Source organism: Equus quagga, chromosome 8, assembly GCF_021613505.1.
Source record: "Equus quagga isolate Etosha38 chromosome 8, UCLA_HA_Equagga_1.0, whole genome shotgun sequence".
Lineage (NCBI taxonomy): Eukaryota > Metazoa > Chordata > Mammalia > Perissodactyla > Equidae > Equus > Equus quagga.
In genome coordinates this window covers 100,520,115-100,545,541 of record NC_060274.1, presented here as the reverse complement: position 1 = coordinate 100,545,541, position 25,427 = coordinate 100,520,115, and positions in this window count along the sequence as shown.

Sequence of the window (25,427 nt, the reverse complement as noted above, 5' to 3'; positions counted from 1 at the left end):
TTTTAAAAAACTATTATGGGTTAAATTTTTCTACAGAAAATGAAAAATGCAATGATATTTTAAAGTTCTGGGAGTGTGCCAAGAACATAAAATGATCCCAATTAATTTTTTCCTAATATTTCTATATGACACAGCAACCATGATTTCACTTCCCCTCCTGTCCCCCCAAGAAATATCTTCCTTATGACCTGACAGTATATTGCTTGATCGATCATATGAGAACCACTCATTCCTTTTGTTCATATTTTAAAAATAGACTCACAACAGGCACTTAGATGAACCTAGATGTTTACCCAACTGATTTGAAAACTTATATCCTCATAAAACCTGCCAATGAATGTTTACAGAAGCTTTATTCATAATTGTCAAATACTCAAATGAACCAAGATCCTGTTCAATAGGTGAACAGATAAACTAATTGTGATACATCCATATCATGGGAAATTATTCAGAACTTAAAAAAAGAAATGAATTATCAAGAAACAGAAAGACATGGATAAATTTCAGATGAATATTTCTATGTGAAAGAAAGAAGTCATTCTAAAAGTCCACATACTACATAATTCCAACTATATGACATTCTGGAAAAGGTAAAACTGAAGATCCAATAAATAGTCCAGTGGTTCCCAAGAGTTCAGGAGAAAGGTGAGGGTTGAACAGGTGAAGCACAGGGGATTTTATTTTAGGACAGTAAAACTATCCTAAATGATATTGCAATGGTGGATACATGACATGAAGGATATTTGATCTTAAATATGCAAATTAAAAAAATTTAGAAACTAGATAATTTTAGAATAGAATGCAGATTACTACAAAAGAATCCAACTATATTACCAATGTATGAAACAATGTAATTGAAGAAGGTAAGGGAAAAAACTGCTGAACTAAGTACTTTTGGAAATGAGTGGAGTCTGTAAAACTAAAGGCAAAAGGAACATGCATTAGCACTGTATTCTACTTGATAAAGTTGATTCCCATGGTAATAGAGGTTAACTATTCTAACACTGCCATAAATGTATACTAGAATGAACAATTAAGTAAATTGGTAGCAGATGGTAGGATCCCAGCTTCTCATTATTTGAGTAGGATGCTACAGACAAGCAAGGAGAGGAGGTTGAAATAATCCATATGATAATGAATTAGAGTTGGATACATCAGTAAGAACTTATGTTCAGCTTAATATAAATACAGGTGAATACAAAGAGAAATATTTCTAGATATGTGTATACACTAAAGTTATTATACACACGTGTGTCTCCTTGCTCTGTCAGCTGGGAGAGCCTAGAAGTAAACTCACCCTAGTAGCAAGAAACACATTTAGCACCCAGATCCTCATTTCTAATATCATTCTCTAAGAAATGAAACCAGGGGTCTTTGAAGAAATGGCTGATTCTAGGACTAGGGTAGGAAGAACACAAGATAAGGCTAGAGCATTTTATAATGTCAGAAAGTAAAGTACAAAAAAAAAAAGGCATAATGATGTGGTTACGTTAAAGAGACAAAGGAGTCAACTGAAAGATCTCCCAATGGCTAAAGTTGAAAAATTTAAGGAAAAAATTAGTATATTAGATTATAATCCAAATTATAAAATAAATATCTATGAGTCCATACTGATGAAGGAAGGAAGGAAGGAAAAAGAAAGACCAAGTTTATCATACAAACGAATTTTAAATAATATATGCAGATACTCCACCCTGAAGGAGGTAGAGCATGACTCTTCGCTCCTTAAATGTGGATTATGTACAGCAACTTCTTTCCAAAGAGTGCAGTATGGGGAGGGGGGGAAATTTTATAGTAAAGAAACCTGAGAAACCTCAGTCAAGCATTGAAGATTAACACCACAAGTGATGTCACGTAGATAACAGGTATACTTGATGTGATGTAACAAGAACGCCACTTTAACTCTGTCATCTTGTCCATCTCAAAGCCTATAACAGCTTTTAATTTATGAGAAAACCATTAGACCAACCTCTATTGAGAACATTCTACAAAATACCTGATTATTACTCCTTAAAACTCTCAGTTATCAGAAAACAAGAAAAGCCTGAGAGACTGTTCTAGCCAACAGAAACTAAGGAAGCATGATGAGGTGATGTAATTTAGTATCCTAGAAGGGATTCTGAAACAGTAACAAAACATTAAGTAAAATAAAAGGAAATCTGGATAAAATTGAACTTTAGATAATAATGTGTACTGATACATGATTCACGACTTCTGATAAATTTACTATAGTAATATAAGAGTTAATAAGAGAAACTTGGTATGGGGTGTATGGGATCTCTCGTACTATCTTTATGACTTCCTTGTAAGTCTAGAACTAGCATAAAAACTGTATTAAAATTCATTAGAAAGCACATACACAAATATACATACGCATAATGGTAATATACCTCACAGTCATGCCTATGTCATTCAATATTCTAAAGTAACCTACAATGTTGCTATTGTCATTTAATGACATTAATTTAACAGTAATTAAAATTCTTATCAAGTGATCTTATTTAAGAATCATTTGTTCTTTAATTAGAGACTGTAACCACTATATTTTACTAGCAAATTTTTTATCATGTATTTTCTGCCCAAAACAAATGATGAGTAGAACAATCCAGTCAATGTAGATTTGTTGAACAGCTTGGCTAAATTATTGCAAACTACTCATCTGCATATTATTAATTAGAGAGGATTATGAGCTTTTGAATAAATCCCAAATAGTTGATGAAGATTGAATACATCTAATTATGTCCTCAGTTTACCCAATAATCTCGTATTTCAGTTGAAGTTTGCTTAATGAATGGCATATTTCAAATTAATATCTTACAATATGGTGAATAATGAAGAGTAGTTGAAATGATGACTTTCTTAATGCAGAAAACATATTTGAATTGGTTAAAGAACAGTTCTTCTGACACTTGTTAAAGTTGTAAGGAAGACTTTACTCAGAACTATTACGTTGGGTGTCAAGACTATTGCAATAAGGGAGATAGGACTCAGTGCTGAATACAAGGAAAAGTGGGGATTTATAGTCAATGAACAGAGTGCGAGGTCAGTAGGTGGAAAATTACTAAGAGAACACATCAGGAGAAGGGCGATTCTTGCTAAATAGACAACAAAATTCTTGCTGAAGGGAGCCCAGGATAATCAGATATCAACGGTGGTGGATAAGGAATTTGATCAGATATCGAGGGTGATCAGGGTATTTCACCTTCGATATCCGATATTCAGGGTAAAGGATTCTCTCTAAACTGACTTAGCAGGATTCTTGCTGTAACTGAACTAGACAGGCCAAAAACAAGGCCCAAGGACAAGGCTTAGATGAAAAGAGGACTCAAAGGAGCCCGTCTTAAGTTTGGTCAATGAGAGAGTGTGTGTCAACTGTGACAACAATTTACATACTCATTCGCTTATTTAAGACAATGGGTAAGCCACATTTATTATTTTTGAGGTGACCTCAAAAACAATTTCATATTTTCAATCCAGGTAACTACACTCAATATTAGTCTATTTTTAGACACAAATAAAAAGGAAACATCTGATACTAGGTTTATACTGTTTAAAAATATTTGTTCTGGGGCCGACCCCATAGCCGAGTGGTTAAGTTTACGCTCCGCTTCAGCGGCCCAGGGTTTCACTGGTTTGGATCCTGGGCGTGGACATGGCACCGCTCATTAGGGTATGCTGAGGCCCCACACAGTACAACCAGAGGCACTCACAACTAGATATACAACTATGTACTGGGGGGCTTTGGGGAGAAGAAAATAATAAATAATCTTGTTAAAATATATGCTCCTTTTAAAAATATAACTTCTCAGAAGATACTAGAAAACTGTGTGATCATTTATTTTAATCACAAAAACATTCCAAGGAGAGCCAGCCACCCAACATTTGTCCTGCCCCTCAAGCTGGCCAAGCCTCACACAGAAGGACACAAGGTTCCTACAGAGGGAGGGTTTTCCAGCTCTCAGTTCTGGCAGGACCTGCAGCAGTGTCCTGACTCCCTTCAAACACCTCCTGCCAGTCTCAGTTGATCTGTGGCCCAGATGACTGTTCTACTCTTGCCTGGTGACTGTGGAGAAGCACTGACTTGAACTACTCATTAACGTTCTCTGCCACCCAGTGGACTGCGACTGCAGCTTCTTTAATAAGGTTTGAACCCTCCTAAATTTGTCCTTTCTTGGATCCTCTCCTTCAGCCCTATGGTATATTAGAGTTTCCTTTCCATCTTAATTGTCTCTCTCCTACCACAGCCAAGAGTTCTCTATGTTTACATTTCTATGTGCTTTCTCCTTTCTCATTAGACCAAGATTGATATACCCTGTAATACCTTCTCCCTCAGAATTTACACAAAATAGAAGACGGACAGTGGAATGCATGGATGAAAGGACGGAGGATGACAGATACATAAATAGATAAATAAGTGATACATAGATAATAGATATTTACATAAATATTGTGTTGCTTTGTATTGTGCAAATGAAATGCAATATATATTAACAAATTAAACTGAATACACTGAAATTCATTTTGAATTCCCACTTACTTACTTAAGCACCTCCGTAAATAATCCACACAGTTCAGAACTATAAACGACAGAGATTTTGCTAGAAAATTTAAAATGTCTGTATAAAAAAATTCAAGACTTGAAAACATCCAGTATATTTCTTCTTACTTATTAGAGGAAAATTCCCATTATTGACTCTTTTGAAAAGAGAATTTCTTTTTTTTCAGTGATTGAAAATAACAAGCAGTACATATTTATGACAAGTCTGTGGAAAATATAAAAAAGGCAATAAGGTGGACCTTCCTCTAAGTTCCTTGAGATCCAAGAAATGAATGTGCCACTAGACTGTTTGTTCTGTAGTATGTAAATAGAGATCTGTTCTTAGTACCAACATACGGAATGTATATATCTTAATTACCGAAGAATTAAAAGTACATCTCATTTTAATATACTCAATCAGAACTGATTATTAAATTCACTTAGGAGATTTATTCATCTTGAAGGAAGTTTAATATAAGGACTATATTCTAAAGAGAAAACATTCCACTAGAGGATTTATTTGGAAAGCAAGTAAAATGAATCCATATGATTAAAATCTAATTGCAAGAACATCAAAAGCTCCATTACTACTACTCACCCATATTAGCGTAATCAACTTTTAAAAAGTAAAAGCTTATTCTCTTTTTAAATTTTATTTTCAACACACCAGTGGAATTTAATTCAAGAAAATAAAATCTCCATTAATAACTGGAAAGTATCTCAAAATTTCCCAGAAAGATCTAATATTTTTCAAACTATAAATTAATTATAACACTATAGAATATTAACTGTCAAATATATTTCTAAATTAGAAAGAAAGGATTACATTATTTTTGCCTAAAGATATGAAGCAGGACTCCAGTTGGGAAACCTTTGAATGTCATTTGGAACAAAGGATTCTAAATATCACATCTTCCCTAAAGTGTGTGTTGCTACATTAGAAACTTCTTATGAAAAAGATTTCCTTTAATCTTTGTGCTAACAAATACTCGTGAAATTATTATTGACAAAACTGTGTTTAATATTCATAGCAGGAGAAATTTTCAAATCATTGTATGTGTTTCCATGGACATTTTCGTAAATAAAGTTTACAAATAAGTCTTTTACAAAGACTATTAATGAATGTATTTACGTATGGGATAAACCAAATGTCTGGGAGTCAGATGTAAATTGGGGGAAATTCAAATATACATAAAAATTGCAAATAGCATCTACTGACTCTTGGCCAATAATATGGTAGAATCTATTTCTAAATTTTAAACTTTATGAATGAAAGGTTAAGAAAACAAAATTCATGAATTAGCCATTTTTTTTCTTGCTGTTACTATCAGCTATGATTAGGCACATATACTGCAAGGAAACTTTACAAATCATGTTTAACGAATATCGTATTATGGTGATATAATTCAAACTGTCTTTTAAGAAAAGGTTAAAAAACATATGGCTTAAAGTTCCTTTGAATTTTGTTACACTAGGGTAGATTTGGCAGCGTAAAGAATTTAGTTGCATTAAACTTAAATTTAATAATCGAAGACTCAAGCAGCTGAAGAGAATGATGACATATAGATACCCCTATTCCTGAGAACAGGAAAAAGAGATCTAATGAAGTCAGTGAGAGACGATGCCCTGTGTGATTTTCCTACTCTTGAGAAGTGCTGAATTTGGGATACCCTGTAACAGCCATGTGATTTTCTAAGGTTGCTTCTCACAAATGGTGAAGTTGAGGCTAATGTAGTCCGATCTTCCCTCACTGAGCTATAATAGGATCCATCACCTTTAGTTATAGCCAAGGAAACTGAAAGAATTGCATTTCTAATTAAAAAATTTTAAAGCTATTACAGTGATTATTAGCAAAAAAGCCATGTAAAGTATCTACATAAGACACAAAAGACAGTTAATGTCTATTCAATGCATGTGACGTGCCCACAAACTGCTAATGTATATTTATCATAACATATTAAATGAGACAGTCAGACTTAATATTTTTTGTTAGGCCCAATATACAGATAAGTAAACTGAAATTTAGAAAACATAATATGAAAATTTCGAGTAAATAGCAAAGACAGAATTTGTTTGACGTCAAAGGCAAGTCACTGAGGATTTACAGTTTCTGTTTCTATTTCAAGTTTATTGAGGTATAATTACATACAATAAAATTTATTGTATAAATAAAATATTTTTAAAGTATGTGTTTTAATTTGATTTTCCCATTGTTCATGCCAGTATATAGAAATAGTTAATTTTTGTCTATTGATCCTCTATTCTTCTATCTTGCTAGAATCTCTTGTTAGTTCTAGGAGCATTTTTATGGCTACTGTCTCCTCCCCTTCTTCTTTCTATGATTTCATTTATATAAGTACAAAACAGATGAAAATAATTTATGCTTTTGGGCTGTTCCAGCTAGTGTTACCCTTGGGGAGAGTAGTGACTGGAAGGGACATGAGATTGCTGGTAATATTCTATTTCTTTGTCTGGGGGCTGTTAGTTAGGTGTGTTCAATTTGTAATGACATCCATTGAGCCTTGTACTTATGTTTCTCTATATGTGTACTATATTTCAACAAATAATTTTAAAATAAAAAATAAAACCAGAACAAAAAAACAGTGTAATTGATATTACCATATTTACATATGACTCCTCCAAACCACCACCAACAATCCCAGGGTTTATAGTTTCATAAACACTGACCTAGCATTAACAGTTTAACCTTTAAAAGCTGCAAGTAGGCTTCATATACTCAAGAAAAAAATTAGAATAAAGTAAAATTCAAGACAAAGTTTATTAACAATGGCTGTGAATCATTTCAAAATGACAATCTATCATAGTCTACTAGATATTAAATTTACTCTACCTTTTCTCAAATTTCTCAAGTATCCAGTATTTTTCCTGGTCAACAAAACCACCTGGATTGGATTTCACGTGAATTGGCATTAGATTTTCAATTTGTATATTATGTGACATTTAAATGCAGAGCACTGATCATGTGAATTAATTTTAAATATAATACTATAATCATGAATAAATTTCCAGTAGATGCGGGACTTGGAAATAGATAATATCATTTTTAATATGTGATTAAGTGAATAAAAAGGGCACAAGTTAAAAGAAAAGGAAATATCATTAAAAAAAAAAAACTGCAACTTGAAATAGATCATAGCTGGGAAAAAGAATGGAGTCTCTCCCTTACTAATTTTGTGGGTTTTAACCTCTCAGTGCTTCTTCAGCTCTAACTGGCAGTCTTTGACTCTTGATTTCTTGTCTACAACTATTTAGACTCCCTATTCTAATTTTGGAAGACACGGAAATTTCCAAATTCCTCCAGACACATGATATAGTTATCTAGTCTGATAGTACTTCTGTTGATATACCTGATGTAATATTTAATATATGCCATGTCAACTCAAGTGTCAGTTTGGGCTTACCTACCACTTGAGAATTTAAGAAAAACTAACTTTAAACATCGATTTTATCACCTGTGGAAATATGGTATCCTTCCCAGAAACTCTATAAATCCTCAAATTTACTTTTTTTTTCCTATCTATGTTCTGTTGTCTATAGTGATATCTTGAGTTTGCTCCAAGAAAGCCTGTAAACACATATTGGCTCCTTTGCTGGTTTACAATAGAAGAACTGGCCAAATAAGCAGTTTGAAAACTTTGCCAGCAACTTGAAGAATTTCATAAAGATATTAGGTCACAAAACAGAGAGACCTAGACAGTCTCATTTGTTTCTATTTCACATTCTAATAATGCCAGGATGCAATTTGTTGTGCAAGCGTTTACTAGGGGAAATGTTTATGAGGAAAAATGAGGTAGAAGCTGTCAGAAGTCTGTACAGACATTAGACTGCAACACAGTTCTGGCCATTGTGAAGGAGAGAGGGAAGGGGGAAAGACTAGAGGGAAACATCTTAGATTGCAGTGCAGTCTAAGAAAGTTAGGCAAGGTTGACCAGGAGTTATGAAACCAAAATTGCCCATTAGAGCAATCCTTCCTCTCCCAGAAATGGGATTGCCTTAGTTTCCCTGTTTGACTCAGTCATTCATGTGAGGCAGCCCATGGGAAACTTGGAATCAGCAAAAAAAGCAGTGATAGATTTCAGAGCAGAGCAGCTCAGGTCATCAGACACTGCGCTCCATGTGTTAAGAGATCTGAGTGGCAATTTGTCTCACTACCAGAGCCCATCCCTTGCACCACACAGATTATCTACACAGGTACGGGCAAGATTGATCTCATGGGCCTTGCTTCCTAAGAGGAACGTCAGAAGAGAGATTAGTGAGATTAACTACATCCCCCTCACTGCAGTGTATTTCAGGACTGCAACTGGTGCTCATCCTTTCCCTACTCCACCGTCCATTGACAAAGACCCTGTCCTTGACTAGTCTTTTGTTAGGCTTCTCTGAACACTCTTCTTGACTAAGCCTTAACCTAGGGCTTCTGTTTCCATCCTTGACAAGCCTAGCTTAACAGGAATCCTGCAAAGGCACCCTTGATAGCTGATCCACCTCAACACCTGATCAAGTTTCTCCATTCCCCACCTTTGATGTATAAGTCATTGACCTACTTTCAGAAAGAATCCAGTTGTTGCTTTAGCAAGACTCTCCCTACCCTTGATATCTCCTTTTAGTAATTTTCCATCCACTGACCCCCTCAATCTATTCAGTGGCTATAAATCCCCAGTTGTCTCTGCTGTATTTGGAGTTGAGATTGATCTCTCTCCCTATTGCCATAGTCTTGAATAAATTTTTCCTTACCATTTCAACAAGCGTCAGAATAATTTTTTCTTTAACAGTATTATGAACCCCTCTCCCCCTCAGCTATCACCTAGGTAGGTCTTGGTGGCTTACTTGGTGGTTAAACAAAACCTTTACCCCTAGGGGTTCTGGGTATTTCATTATCATAAACTCAGGTTGCAGTTGTTGCATGTGCCCATTCAAAGTTATGTTGGGGTAAGGGAGTACCAGGAGGAACCTACAAAATCCCTGGAGTTTCACATGTATTCACTATCTCCACTTTGTAAAAACACCCTTACCTCTCTTACTAACCAGTGTCAACTGCCTTTGCCAGTATTGTGACCCCTGTTCTCACCTGCAAGTCTCTAGGCATAAGAACTCCAAAGGGCCCAGGCACCATTCCATGAAACCCTTAAGAGTTGTCTAGAGAAATTTTAACCTTTCGTTAGGACCAGGACTTCCAGTCCTACAGAAGCAAGAGTTGAGATATAGTGTGACAGAGGCAGTCAGTTAAAAAAAATATTCCATGTTCTTTCTTGAAAAAGATTTCAGTTTTTTCAGGCATTTGGCAGTCAGTTGGGTCCATATGACTAGTTATGACCAATGTAATGTCATGAATCTCTTTCAGGCCAAACCAGTGAAAGACCCTCCAACTACACTAATGTTCCAAATGATTCAGACACATGAACCTGGAGTCACCTTCAGCAGGGTCCCTGAAGGACTGTGGAATGATGCCCCAGTAAATTGCACTAAACTGTCTTGAGTGAGGAAAAGAAAAACTTTTAATGAGTTAAGTCACTGATATTTGAGGTTTAATTTGTTATGTCAGCATGATGTAATCAATTCTGAGTAATACATATCTAAAGATTTTTAAAACAGAATATAGTCAATACTGTACAGAAGTTTTATAAATATATATACTTTTGGCATATACATGCATATATATATACACAGTTATCTAACTAAACATCAAAAATGCCTTGGAATGCTATTATTCCTCAGAAAATTTTGACTTTAATATGAAGCTGGCATATGGTTGCTCATATTATGTGTCTATCAAATATAAAAAGATGATTTTTTTGTGTGTAGAGTGTAGGGCTGGGTTCTCAAAACTGCAATTTAAATATCGAGAATGGGTGGGTGGGTTGATATTTTCCTCCTCTCTGGAAAGAGAGCTTAGAAACAACAACCAGTCACATATCATTATATTTAAATAATATATGAACACAATGATGGTGATCAACAACAGTAATATCATATAGAAAGAATATCTACACAAACGAATGCACATTCATATGTATCAGTATGAAGACTATCCACACATACACACTTAGATTCACACACACCATGGGAATTCTACATTCCATGAGACTGAAAATAGGGCAGTTGAAGATCAATACACATCATACTTTCAAGACTCTCTTAGTGAATGAAGTCCTTAGTCACTAAAGCCAGACTGTCACTGACAAGACTGCCTTTTTTTCAGGATTATTTGACAGATGTGATTAAGAGACATCTAGAACTATTATTAAATACAAACTGTACAGGTAAAAATCCAGATAAGATCTTCTAGATAGAAGTCTAAAATAAACTTCCAATGTCAAGCTGGTTCTACTACCAATCATTTAATCCTAACTTTAATATAAATGCATTCTTCCATGTGTATCAATTATTCTATTAATTATAGGATGCTATATCCATAAATTTTCTTTGAAGAGAGTATTTTTTCAAGGCTGACATGATTTACAATTGAAGAAGGAGGGCAGTTTATAATAATATTCTGTAACCAGTAGTTTAAAAATCAGTTACCATTTGTGGGACGTAATGCTCCCAACCTATATATCAGAATGACAAATGGATGATTATAGAAATTCAGGAATAATATGTCTATCAATTCACACACCTGAAAACAACTATCTTCTTGCTATGCATATTTATTATTAATGAAGAGCTTCTATTGAAACGATATCCTTGTTCTTAAGGCAATATTAGTTTTCCAAAATGAACCCTTCCATTAAGCAAAAAGTGAGCTAAATAATTCTGTATCCCTGTTTCCTATGCCACAACTGATTTTATTTAGGATCTTTCCTAGATTATGACAACCTATAAGATAAGAGAGAAAATTATGTTCTCTAGAAGACATAAAATTAGAATCATAATTTACATTTATATTGAAAAAATGTCTGTTTTAGAACAACTTCCAAAGAAAACCTATGAAAGTGAAAACATTCAACCCCAGACGCCTGTGCTCGTTCAGATCAAATACACTGATGTCAGCCATCTGCAGTATTGATGGCATCTCCTCGAGATAATCCACAGGTGCTCATCAATACAGAGAATGAGTTGGTCTGGGCAATATTGTAAAATGTAAAGACTTCTTGCACTCTATTCTAGACATGTTTGTGATTAGTGAGTAAATCATTTTTTTTAAATAAAATTATTTTGTTTCTTAAGTTATACGTCAACAGATATTTTATCTTCTATTTATCTATCTAATATTCTATCAGCAACAGCTACTACCAATTTCTTAAGTTTCTTCATTCCCAACCACTCAAACGAAAAAGTTGTGTGTTTTCAATACTCTCTTAAGCTAATCAGGAGAACTCACATCAAGGAACTCCATAGCGAATACTTTTAGAAAAATTTCCCATACTTATATTCCATTAAATTTTATTCTTTGTAAATCAGGTTTCTTTTACTGAAGAAGGCTACTTTTTTGTGTTTTTTTATATTGACTTTACTTTTTTAGAGCAGTTTAAGGTTCACAGCAAAATTGAGCGGGAAATACAGGGATTTCTCATATATCACACACATAGCCTCCCTCATGATCAACATCCCCAACCAGATGGTACATTTGTTACAACTGATGAACCTACATTGATGCATCATAATCACCCCAAGTACAGAGTTTACCTAAGGGATCACTCTTGGTGGTGTACATTCTACAGGCCTGGACAAATGTATAATGACATGTAACTATCATTATATCATCATACAGAGATTTTCACTGCCATAAAAATCCTCTTGTGCTCCACCTATTCATCTCTACCTCCCCAACTCCTGGTAACCATTGATCTTTTTACTGTCTTCATAGTTTTGCTTTTTCCCAAATGCCATATACTTGGAATCATACAGTATGCAGTCTTTTCAGATTGGCTTCTTTCACTCAGTAATATTCTGAGTCTTTTCAAGTCTTGATAGCTCATTTCTTTTCAGTAGCACTGACTACTCCATTGTCTGGATGTACCACAGTTTATTTATCCATTCACCTACTGAAGGACTGCTTGGTTACTTTCAAGTTTTTGCAATTATGAATAAACCTGCTAAATATCTGTGTGCATGTTTTCACGTGGACATAAATTTTCAACTCCATTATGTAAATACTAAGGAGCATGATGGCTGGATTGTAATGGTAAGATTATGTTTAGTTCTGTAAGAAACTGCCAAATTATCTTCCAAGCTGGCTTTACCATATTGCATTCCCACCAGCAATGAAAGTTGTTCAACATTCACACCAGCATTTGGTGTTACTGTGGTTCTTTAGATGAATATAAATTTTATCTATTCTCAGAAGATTAGTCAATCTTGAAAATTCCAGTATATTTCCAGCATTAAGTCCATGCTTTTAGAGGAAATGACCTAAGCAAAATTTGAAGAAAAACAACAAATATCACCTTGCATTATAACCAGAAATTACATTTATTTATCTTTCTACAAGTACTTATTAATTGTTTTCTATACCTATGATTTTATGGGGTTAGTTCTATGGAAACAAAGATGAACAAAACAAAAATAATGATTTTGTTCTCAGGAGGCTTACATTGCCATGGGTAAAGGAAAAAAAATCAAGTAAACTAACTAGTAAAATTCTATTATTATGCCAAGATATAAAATTAAAATTAAACAGTCATTCTAGAAAACAATTTGCCAGTAATTAGATAAATGAAATGCATAAGCATACTGTTAGCAGGGAGTGAAATAAGTTAGGTGTCCATTACTAGTATATTTCATCATTAAAATATGGTGACAGTGGAATACAGTGCATCAGTCCGATACAACAAACTAAAGGTACCTACAGGATTATTGATCTGTTTTAAAAGTACAATGACTCAAAAAATTAGGAAATCAATGAGCACTATAACACAATACTTCTTACATAAACTTAAATATATAGTTAACCAAAACTGCATTATATACGTTTTGATAAAATACATATACTTAACTTCATTTACCAAACATTGGAGTGGGGTCCCTGATGAATCAAACAAAGAGATGACAGCAGAGATCCAGGGAGGAAAAAAAATAGTGAAATAAAAATAACAAAAAGTAAAACAAGAGAAGGGACTTGTACACAACATTAATAATTTCCCATGGATTAAGAAATATTTCCAACTAAACTCTCTGTTTCAGAGGTTTACAAAAAATGCAAAAAACAGAATGACATGATAAGACAATTTACTATAAAGTAATACAAACAGCTGACCAACATCATTTGTAATCAGAAAACAGAATGGAAAACAATGATACGCTACCGGTTTCCTTTTCTTAAAGTGGCAAAAATGATGAAGTTTGCTAATATCGAGTACTGATGAAAATGTGGGAAAACAGAAATTCTATAAAGTGTTGAGGAAAGTTTAAAATGATGTAATATTCCTTCGGGACGAGAATGTTAAAAGTAGATGCTCAGTGATCTAACTATTTAACTTCTAGAAATGCACCATAAAACTAAATGTACCAATAAGGTTTTAAAGACAAATGCTCCTTTTCTGCTCCTGGTATGACAGTACTTCTCCCTTATAAAAGACTGTCCTGGATAATAATAGCTCAAAATTTATGAATAAAATTATAAATTTTATTTTTAATAAAAGGTAACTTCCAGGGAATTCTATAGTATAAACATAAAGAGGCAGACTGTTGAGGGGAGTCAAAACCTGGATCAGTGATTGGCACAGTGTGTTTGCTGTATTTTCTTTTGAATGGATTTTCTCAGAGGGTAAGCCAAAGCCATGAAACAGTATGGCAAATTAAAACTATGAAACTTAGTGGTTTCCTTTTCAGCTGGAAGAAATAGGGAAAGAAGTCTGAGAAATCTTGGCAAGGTAGATACCCAGAGAAGAGGATGCCCTAATTCTATATATGAACATCATACACGTACATGTGACAGATTCAAAGAAGCACTGCAAAGCCTTAAGACATTACACTGAAATTTTAAAAGGGACTACAGACAGTAGGTGGATACAGCTTAAAGACTGAGTAAAATGTCCAAACTACGTATGTATATATAATATAGACACATATATTATATATCATAATTATAATTAGATCGATATAGATACATATATGGCCATGTGGTCAGCCTTGGCAGTTTAGTGGTTAAAATTTGGTGCCCTCATTGCAGCAGCCTGGGTTCCTCTCCTGGTCAGGGAACCACACCACCCGACTCTCGGTTGTCATACTGTGGTGGCTGTGTGTTGCTGTGATGCTGAAACCTACGCCACTGATATTTCAAATACCAGCAGGATCACTCATGACAGACAGGTTTCAGCAGAGCTCCCAGAAAGAAAGACTAGGAAGAAGGACCTGGCCACCCACTTGCAAAAAAATTGGCTATGAAAACCCTATGAATAGTAATGGAACATTGCCTGAAATAGCGCTGGAAGGTGAGAGGATGGCGTAAAAAGACCACACAGGGTTCCACAGTGCTGTACCCAGGGTCATTAGGAGTTGGAATAAACTCAACAGCACTAACAACAAAAGATATGTTTGTATGTTAGAAGTATAGTTTGTATAGCAGAAGTATAGTAAAAGATATTGTTCAGTATATCATATCATTTCATCAAAAATATCTGGAAATATCTCTCTCCCTAACAATGTACATGAATTTCTTAAGCCAAAGGTTCTCCAGGAAATGAATAATGTGCTGTCCCTATGGAAAATGAATGAATTTAGGCAGAAAAAATGTTTAAATCCCTATCAAGGGCATATAACTCTACAGCAGGTTTTATTCTATAGGGTATATAAGATATATAAACAATTAAATAGCTATTCTTTTTGTAGCTCTTTTAGGCCACAGCCACTCCCTAAATATCTTCAATCAATTGATTCTCTGTGAAGAATTTTCTTTCTTTTTTATTTGAGGAAGACTAGCCCTGAGCTAACATCTGCTGCCAATCCTCCCCTTTTTGCTGGGGAAGATTGGCCCTGAGCCAACATCTGTGCCCATCTTCCTCTGCTTTATACATGGGACATCTGCCAGAGCATGGCTTGATAAGTGGTGCGTAGGTCCGAGCTCAGGATCCAAACCGGCCAACCCCAGGCTGCCAAAGTGGAGCACATGAATTTAACTGCTATGCCACTGGGCCGGCCCCAAGAATTTTTTTTCTGTTTATCACCTTGCACATGGTTAAACATGATTACCCCAGCCCGGACATTCTACTTCAAGTTGTATTCATAGTCTCCCACTTATAGTGTATCTTAATATAATGTTCTGAAAGAGAATCTGACTGCTCCTGCTTACCTGCATAAAATTGAACTGTCCTTGATTCAGGTGTCCACACTGATCCAAACACATGTGGCCAAAGGAAAGGTCATGTGGTATAAAGTTAGACCAGCCCTTCAATAATCACTGTGGAAGGAGCATTTTCCCAGAGAAAATGGTCTGAAGCAGCCAGGAACTCCACACTATTGCTCCTTCATCTTTCATCTGAATGAGCTATTCAGTAGAACATTTTATCCTCCAAAGGAGAATGGGAGAGATTACTACTTATGGTCTCATCTCTTACTTTCTTTACATATAATGCATTTCAACCATGACCATCTAATAGCCATCTCCATAGTCAGAAACTAAACAATTGTTTCTCTGACTTCTCTTCAAATTTTCCAGCTTTTAGGCATTTGTGTCAAATATTGATCAACGTTTTCTTTCTTATCTCATCCTAGGTACCTTGCCACCTATCATTAGTAGTCTTATCTGTCAAATGAACAATATATATTTACTCCAACTGCTAATGCATAATTTATAAGCATTCAGATTATTTAAAGCAGATAGATTTTTCTAGCAAAACTCTAGTAAACTGGATTACAAACAATCAAAAGCACCAGCAGCTATCATATCTGAAAGCAATTATCTTGTGGAGTACTTCTCTTCTGTCTAATTCAATGTAGTGTATCATGCTACCTGAATGATGCCAAATAACATGTCAACTCCACCAAGGACAGAAGACTAGTGTGGCATACAAATGTGTCCCTAATTATAAGCTAAATAAACATCAGGTTTTGCTAGGATAACCTTTTCAGGTTCAATCAACCACAAATAATAAGTTAGCCAACAAGTCCTCCAAAATATTGCATCAGAAATTTTTGCACAAACGAATGCTGGGTAATTTTGACCAAATATCATGTGTCATAATATTCAATTTGGAAAGCACTAACACTTTCAAGCAAGGACAGAAAGTAAAGTCAGTAAATTTCTGAAAACTGTGCAAGGTGACTCCAATCCTGGTGTTCCCTTTATTGTAGTCAAGTAGAAAATAACCTTTATTATTGAACATTCATCTATCACTAGTAATAATTACTTTTTAATTACTAATTTTAAACTACGCATTACAAAGTAAGGAACAGACTGATTTCACAGTAACTAATAGACCGTGCTGCCAGCCTTGTGTTATTATGCAAATCATATACTTGATGCTAAACAAAACACCGTATAGTAATTTTAGAGACAAAATTTAATATACAGAAAGCTACCTTGACCATTTTAAATTCAGCTCCCTTCAATTTTGTACAGATAACAGCAATCCTGCAACTGGTTTAAAGCATAATCATGGGAACAGGACAGACTAGAGAGACCTAGTCTAAGACTAGATCTTAGCGATCACTAATCGATACCTCTCCTCTAAGAGAGAACTACAGTGCAATTAGTTCAGAAGGTGAAATATTCTCTGCTTTTAAAAATTTACAAAGGAACTTCTACAAACTCTTTAGGAACCCTGACTTCCAGAGGTTCAATCCTTCTCTGTCCTATCACTCATGTTTTATACCATTCTTAAGCCTATTTTCTTTTATTCCTTTTCAACACACAGAGGAGTACTTTCATTTTAAAGAATTATATTTTAACTTTTCCCATCCAAATGATTCTAGATTATCTGTCATTTTACATAAACAGGCTAATTCCTAAGTTAATTTGAGTTTTTCAAATGACTATTAATTTTGATAATTGCTAAGAACTGTAGAAGACACAAACACTGCATATGAAATATACCTGACTTTAAGAAATTAATACTCTCGTTGAGGGCAATATGTATACATATGAAGTAATGAAGCTTTTTAAAAAAAAACAAATAAAAGACCTATAAAGCTCAATATAACCAGATTCCAAACATATTTTAAAGAAAATAATCTCTATGAAGAGTTAGGAAGATGAGGAAGAAACATGTTGGGAATTATCAAGGCATACTTCTTTGGAGCATTTAGAACTAGAAATAGTCATTCAGTAATTTTTAAGTGAAGCGGAGAAAAAACATTTGATGTATGAGAGGAAAGTAGAGATACACTTGAAGTTCTGCAGAGATAAGGGGTGATTTACTTGAATTTGTTAATCATCATATCCAGAATGTTACTAAATTGTAGAAAGTGCAGCAGGACAGCTTCAAAGGAGGTCCGAAGAGTTTGATCTTATAGGAAATGAAAGATAACAGCAGTTTCTTAAATGAGAAAATCACTCTTTTATAGCATGGCTTTTGGCATTACTTTACAGATTTCATTCCAAATAATTTCCATGTGATTAAAATTGAACCCTAGCTTTTATTAAGCTCTGTTTATGAAAAATACCCCCAAAAGGAAAATTAATTTCTCCTTCAAATATACATGTAGAGATATCTATTTCAAGCACACTTGAATAAAACGGAAGACATGAAGTTCTATGCCAATTAATCTAGTACATAATCCTCTAAGAAAGTTAAAAGTTCAAAAATTTTATAATGAGATACAAGATAACATTTTTTAAAAAACTGACAGAAAAATTTCAAATGTATAAATATGGATCTTAGGAGATGGAAGAGTAGAAGCAAAGTAAACAAAATGGTCCTCAGGGGCTTCTTAAAGGAGGAGAACAGTTTCCTTTGGAGGAGCTGCATAAACAGTGTAACAGATACACAGTATTCTGATTGCCTTTGGATGTTACTGCTGTGTTTCCAGGACTAAAGCATTTTTAGCGAGAACTTATTTTAATGGAATGCTTATGCTGAAGCACTATAGACTATTCTGGAGTTTTGTGGTTTCCTTCTTTTACAAAACTATATTCACAGATTTTCTGTCATTATTGTAATCAAGTAATTTATTATTCAATCCAGTCTTTTGAATGACAGAAAGCCAATTAACAAAAACAACTTTTATAGATATCAAAAACACATTTTTCATGAGTAGTCTTCTTTGTCTCTCCCCCTTCGAATCTACAACTAATTGGACATTCATTGCTTAAGAAAGGATATCCACACAGCATCTCAAGACACCTGAGAGACCCGTGCTGCTATACATCGGAAGGTGGACAGACTTCCCCTGGGGACGAGGTGGAGATAAGTGGAAATTCTCCAACCCCAACCCCCGAACGGCCTAGTACCTGCAAGCGGCTTTCTTCCAGCAGACGCCCCCAGAACATCGCCACACACCAAGGGCAGGAGGGTGCACACATCAGAGGAGCGATGGTGGAAACAGGTGACCACAGCCCTACCTAAGCCCCCCGCGATTACATCTAAGCCCAGGGGGAAGCTCCAGAGTCCCACACCAGAGGCGGCAGGGAAAACCTCTACTCGCCATTAGCAGAGAGGCCCTGCCCAGCATACACAATGCCAGGAGGCTCCCCGAGAGAATCTCGAATGGGGCAGCAGCCCGACAGCTGCTGCCACCGGTCTCATGGACTGCGGCTGTCACCCGGTCAGGGCATGGCGCTACCAGAGATCTCCTGGGAGAGGACTGGGGCTGGTTGGAGTTCCAGTAGCCGGCTCTGTGGCCCAGGGGGAAACTCCAGGCTTCCGTCCTGGCAGCAGACAAAGCCTCCACTCGCCATTAGCGGAGAGGCCCCACCCAGCATACACAACGCCGGGAGGCTCCCAGAGAGAATCCCAAATGGGGCAGCAACCCGCCAGCTGCTGCCGCCAGTCCCACAGACTGCCGCTGTCGCCTGGTCAGGGCACGGGACTACTGGACATCTCCTGGGAGAGGACTGGGGCTGGGGGTAGTTCCAGCGGCCAGCTCCGCGGCCCAGGGGGGAACTCCAGAATCCCATTTTGGCAGCAAACAAAGCCTCTACTCGCCATTAGCAGAGAGGTCCCGCCCAGCATACACAACGCTGGGAGGCTCCCGGAGAGAATCCGGAACTGGGCAGCAGCCCGCCAGCTGCTGCCACCGGTCTCACGGACTGCAGCTGTCGCCCGGTCGGGGCACAGTGCTACAGGAGATTTCCTGGGAGAGGACTGGGGCTGGGTGAAGTTCCAGTGGCTGGCTCCATGGCCCAGGGGGAAACTCTGGGCTCCAGATCTGGCAGCAGGGAAAGCCTCTACTCGCCATTAGGGGAGAGGCTCCGCCCAGCATTCAGAATGCTGGGAGGGTCCTGAAGAGGAGAATCCTAGGCAGAGCAGCAGCCAGCCAGCCGCCACTGAACTCACGGTCTCCGGCTGTCCCCCAGACAGGGCAAGGGGCCCCCCAAGATGCTGGGGGAGAAGACTGGGGCTAGGTCGAGTTCCAGAGGCCCGGCTCCGTGGCCCAGGGGGAAACTCTACAGTCTCACAGCAGCCTCAGCAAAAGCCTCTGCACAGCACTAGTAGAGAGGCCCCCCCCGACAACCACAAGGCTGGAAGACCCTGGGACAAAAGAGGCATAGCTAGGTGAGCTAACCACAGACTGCAGAAGATGCCTGTAGCTCTCCTGTGACCTCTAGTGGACAAGTGAGATTTTGTGGGCGCCGACAGTGACAGAGCTGCAAATATAGGTGATCCTGCCCCTGGCTGCTGGGAATGCCCATAACACCGCTGCAGACCCTAAGGAGGGAGCACGTCTAGGTGGTCTGCAAAAGTAGGCACCAGCAGCCTGAAGCCCCCTTGTGACTGCCCCCACAGCTGAAGAGGGACCCCACAGGACCACAGCGACTAGGAGGAGAGGCCCAGGCCCAGTTAGCAACAGCTGATAGGGTTCCTGGTCAGTGCAGTATAAACAGCTGTTCCACCACCACACCAGTAGAAACAAGTGGAAGCAGTAACTAAAATCTATCTCTATGTGGAGGCACAAATCTACACCATCAAGCAATATGCAAATATATATGAAATCTCCAGAACAGAAGGAAAATGACAAATACACAGAAAACAACCCAAAAGACACTGAAATATATAACCTAAATGATGATGACTTCAAAACAGCCATCATTAAAAAACTCAATGAGTTAAAAGAGAATTCAGATAGACAACTCAACGAGTTCAGGAGCTATGTCACAAAAGAGTTTGATACTATAAAGAAGAACTGAACAGAGATACTGGAAATGAAGAACACAAGAGAGGAGATTAAGAAAAATCTAGATGCACTGAACAGTAGGGCCGATAATACGGAGGACAGAATTAGCAATTTGGAAGATAGGAATATAGAAATGCTGCAGGCAGAGGAGGAGAGAGAACTAAGACTAAAAAGAAATGAAGAAACTCTCTGAGAATTATCTAACTAAATTAGGAGATGCAATGTAAGGATTATAGGTATACCAGAGAGAGAAGAGAAGGAGAAGGGGGCAGAAAGCCTATTCAAAGAAATAATGGCTGAGAATTACCCCAACCTGGGGAGAGAGATGGAACTTCATGTGACAGAAGCCAATAGATCTCCAAACTTTATCAATGCAAGAAGACCAACCCCAAGGCATATAGTAGTGAAGCTAGCAAAAGTCAACAACAAGGAGAAAATACTAAGGGCAGCCAGGCAGAAGAAAATAACCTACAAAGGTACCCCCATAAGGCTATCAGCAGATTTCTCTGCAGAAACTTTACAGGCTAGAAGAGAGTGGAATGATATATTCAAAACTCTGAAGGACAAAAACCTGCAAACAAGAATACTCTACCCAGCAAAAATATCCTTCAAATACGATGGAGAAATAAAAACTTTCCCAGATAAACAAAAATTAAGGGAGTTCATTGCCACAAAACCTAGTCTTCAAGAAATGCTCAGGAAAACCCTCATACCTGAAAAATCAAAAAAAGGCAAGGGGCTACAAAACCAAGAGAAAAGGAGATAAGTAGAAGGACAATAATAGAAAGTAGCAGATCTCCATCAGAACAGGTTAGCAAAAGTTAAATAAAATATTAAAGATAAAAGGAAGGGCAACACCAAGAATAAATAAACCCTGTCATTTTAACCACAAACTCACAACACAAGAAAGAAGGGGGGAAAAGAAATCTGACAATAACAACCTAGAAGGGGAAGAGAAAAGGGACAGAAGGTTTTAATTTAAGGAAATAAGAGGCTATCAGAAAATGGACTATCTCATCTATGAGACGTTTTATACTAACCATATGGTAACCACTAAACAAATAACAAGAATAAAGACACAAATTACAAATAAGAAGACAGCTAGTACAGAAATTTACATACCTGAATTAGTAATTCAAAAACCATGGGACGAGAAACAAAGGAAATGCAAGAGAACCGGAAAACAAGAGATAAAATGGCTGCGGTAGGCCCCCACATTTCAATAATCACTCTGAATGTAAATGGATTGAATTCTCCAATCAAAAGACACAGAGTGGCAGGATGGATCAAAGAACAAGACCAAACAATATGCTGCCTCCAGGAAACACACCTCAGCCCCAAAGACAAACACAGACTCAGAGTGAAGGGATGGAGAACAATACTCCAAGCTAACAATGAACAAAAGAAAGCAGGTGTTGCTATACTAATATCAGACAAAGTAGACTTCAAAGCAAACCAGATAAAGAAAGACAAAGAGGGACAGTATATAATGATAAAAGGGACATTCCACCAAGATGACACAACACTTATAAATATATATGCACCCAACACAGGAGCACCAAAATTTGTAAAGCAACTCTTAACAGAACTAAAAGGAGACATCAACAACAATACAATAATAGTAGGGGACCTCAACAGCCCATTAACACCAATGGATAGATCATCCAGACAGAAAATCAACAAGGAAATTATAGAATTAAATGAAAAATTAGACCAGATGGACTTAATAGATATATATAGAACACTTCACCCAAAAACAGCAGGTTACACATTCTTCTCAAGTGCGCATGGAACATTCTCAAGGATAGACCATATCTTGGGAAACAAAGCAAGCATCAATAAATACAAGAGAGTTGAAATAACATCAAGCATCTTTTCTGATCATAATGGTATGAAACTAGAAATCAACTACAACAATAAAGCAGGGAAAGGTGCAAAAATGTGGAGACTAAACAACACGCTACTGAACAAACAATGGATTATTGAAGAAATTAAAGAAGAAATCAAATATTATCTGGAGACAAATGAAAATGAAAACATGCCATACCAACTCATCTGGGATGCAGCAAAAGCAGTCCTAAGAGGGAAATTCACTGCAATACAGGCTCACCTCACTACACAAGAAAAATCTCACATAAGCAACCTCAAATGACACCTAACAGAATTAGAAAAGGAAGAACAAAGCAAGCCCAAAGTCAGAGAAGGAGGGAAATAATAAAAATTAGAGCAGAAATAAACGATATTGAAACAAAAAAGACAGTAGAAAGGATCAATGAAACAAAGAGTTGGTTCTTGGAAAAAATTAACAAAATCGACAAACCCTTAGCCAGACTCACTAAGAAAAGAAGTGAGAAATCTCAAATAAATAAAATTAGGAATGAGAGAGGAGAAATCACAACAGATACCAAAGAAATACAAGGGATCATAAGAGAATACTATGAAAAACTATATGCCAACAAATTGAACAACCTAGAAGAAATGGACAAATTCCTAGACTCTTACAACCTCCCCAAACTGAATCAGGAAGAAATAGAGAATCTGAATAGGCCAATCACAAGTAAAGAAATAGAAACAGTAATCAAAAACCTCCCCAAAAATAAGAGTCCAGGACCAGACGGCTTCTCTGGAGAATTCTACCAAACATTCAAAGAAGATTTAATACCTATCCTTCTCAAACTATTCCAGAAAATTGAGGAAGATGGAGCACTCCCTAACACATTCTATGAAGCCAACATCACTCTGATCCCCAAATCTGACAAGGACAACACAAAGAAGGAAAACTACAGGCCAATATCACTGATGAACATAGATGCAAAAATCCTCAACAAAATTCTGGCAAACCGAATACAGCAATACATCAAAAAGATTATACACCATGATCAAGTGGGATTTATACCAGGGACACAGGGATGGTTCAACATCCACAAGTCAATCAACGTGATACACTACATTAACAAAATGAGAAACAAAAACCACATGATCATCTCAATAGATGCAGAGAAAGCATTCGACAAGATCCAACATCCATTTATGATAAAAACCCTCAATAAAATGTGTATAGAAGGAGAGTACCTCAACATAATAAAGGCCATATATGACAAACCCACAGCTAACATCATACTCAATGGACAAAAACTGAAAGCCATCCCTCTGAGAACAGGAACAAGACAAGGGTGCCCCTTTCCCCACTCCTATTCAACATAGTACTGGAGGTGTTGGCCAGAGCAATTCAGCAGGAAAAAGAAACAAAAGGAATCCAAACAGGCAATGAAGAAGTAAAACTCTCGCTGTTTGCAGACGACATGATCTTATATACAGAAAACCCCAAAGAATCCATAGGAAAACTATTAGAAACAATCAACAGCTACAGCAAAGTTGCGGGGTATAAAATCAACATACATAAATCAGTAGCATTTCTATACACTAACAATAAACTAACAGAAAAAGAACTCAAGAACTCAATCCCATTCACAATTGCAACGAAAAGAATAAAATACCTTGGGATAAATTTAACCAAGGAAGTGAAAGATCTATACAATGAAAACTACAAGACTTTATTGAAAGAAATTGATGACGACATAAAGAGATGGAAAGACATTCCATGCCCATGGATTGGAAGAATAAACATAGTTAAAATGTCCATACTACCTAAAGCAATCTACAGATTCAACACTATCCCAATCAGAATCCCAATGACATTCTTTACAGAAATTGAACAAAGAATCCTAAAATTCATAAGGGGCAACAAAAGACCCCGAATTGCTAAAGCAATCCCGAGAAAGAAGAACAAAGCTGGAAGCATCACAATCCCTGATTTCAAAACATACTACAAAGCTACAGTGATCAAAACAGCATGGTACTGGTACAAAAACAGGCACACAGATTAATGGAACAGAACTGAAAGCCCAGAAATAAAACCACACATCTATGTACAGCTAATCTTTGACAAAGGAGCTGAGGACCTATAATGGAGAAAAGAAAGTCTCTTTAACAAATGGTGCTGGGAAAACTGGACAGCCACATGTAAAAGATTGAAAATTGACCATTCATTTTCACCATTCACAAAAATAAACTCAAAATGGATCAAAGACCTAAAGATTAGGCTTGAAACAATAAGTCTTCTAGAAGAGAATATAGGCAGTACACTCTTTGACATCAGTTTCAAAAGAATCTTTTCAGACACCCTAACTCCTCAGATGAGGGAAACAATAGAAAGAATAAACAAATGGGACTTCATCAGACTAAAGAGCTTCTTCAAGGCAAGGGAAAACAGGATTGAAACAAAAAAAACAGCCCACTAACTGGGAAAAAATATTCACAAGCTACTTATACGACAAAGGGTTAATCTCCATAATATATAAAGAACTCACACAGCTCAACAACAAAAAAACAAACAACCCGATCAAAAAATGGGCAGAGGACATGAGCAGACATTGCTCCAAAGAAGATATAAGGATGGCCAATAGACACATGAAAAGATGCTCATCATGACTAATCATTAGGGAAATTCGAATCAAAACTACACTAAGATATCACCTTACACCTGTTAGATTGGCAAAAATATCCAAATCCAAGAGTGACAAATGTTGGAGAGGTTGTGGAGAACAAGGAACCCTCATACACTGTTGGTGGGAATGCAAACTAGTGCAGCCACTATGGA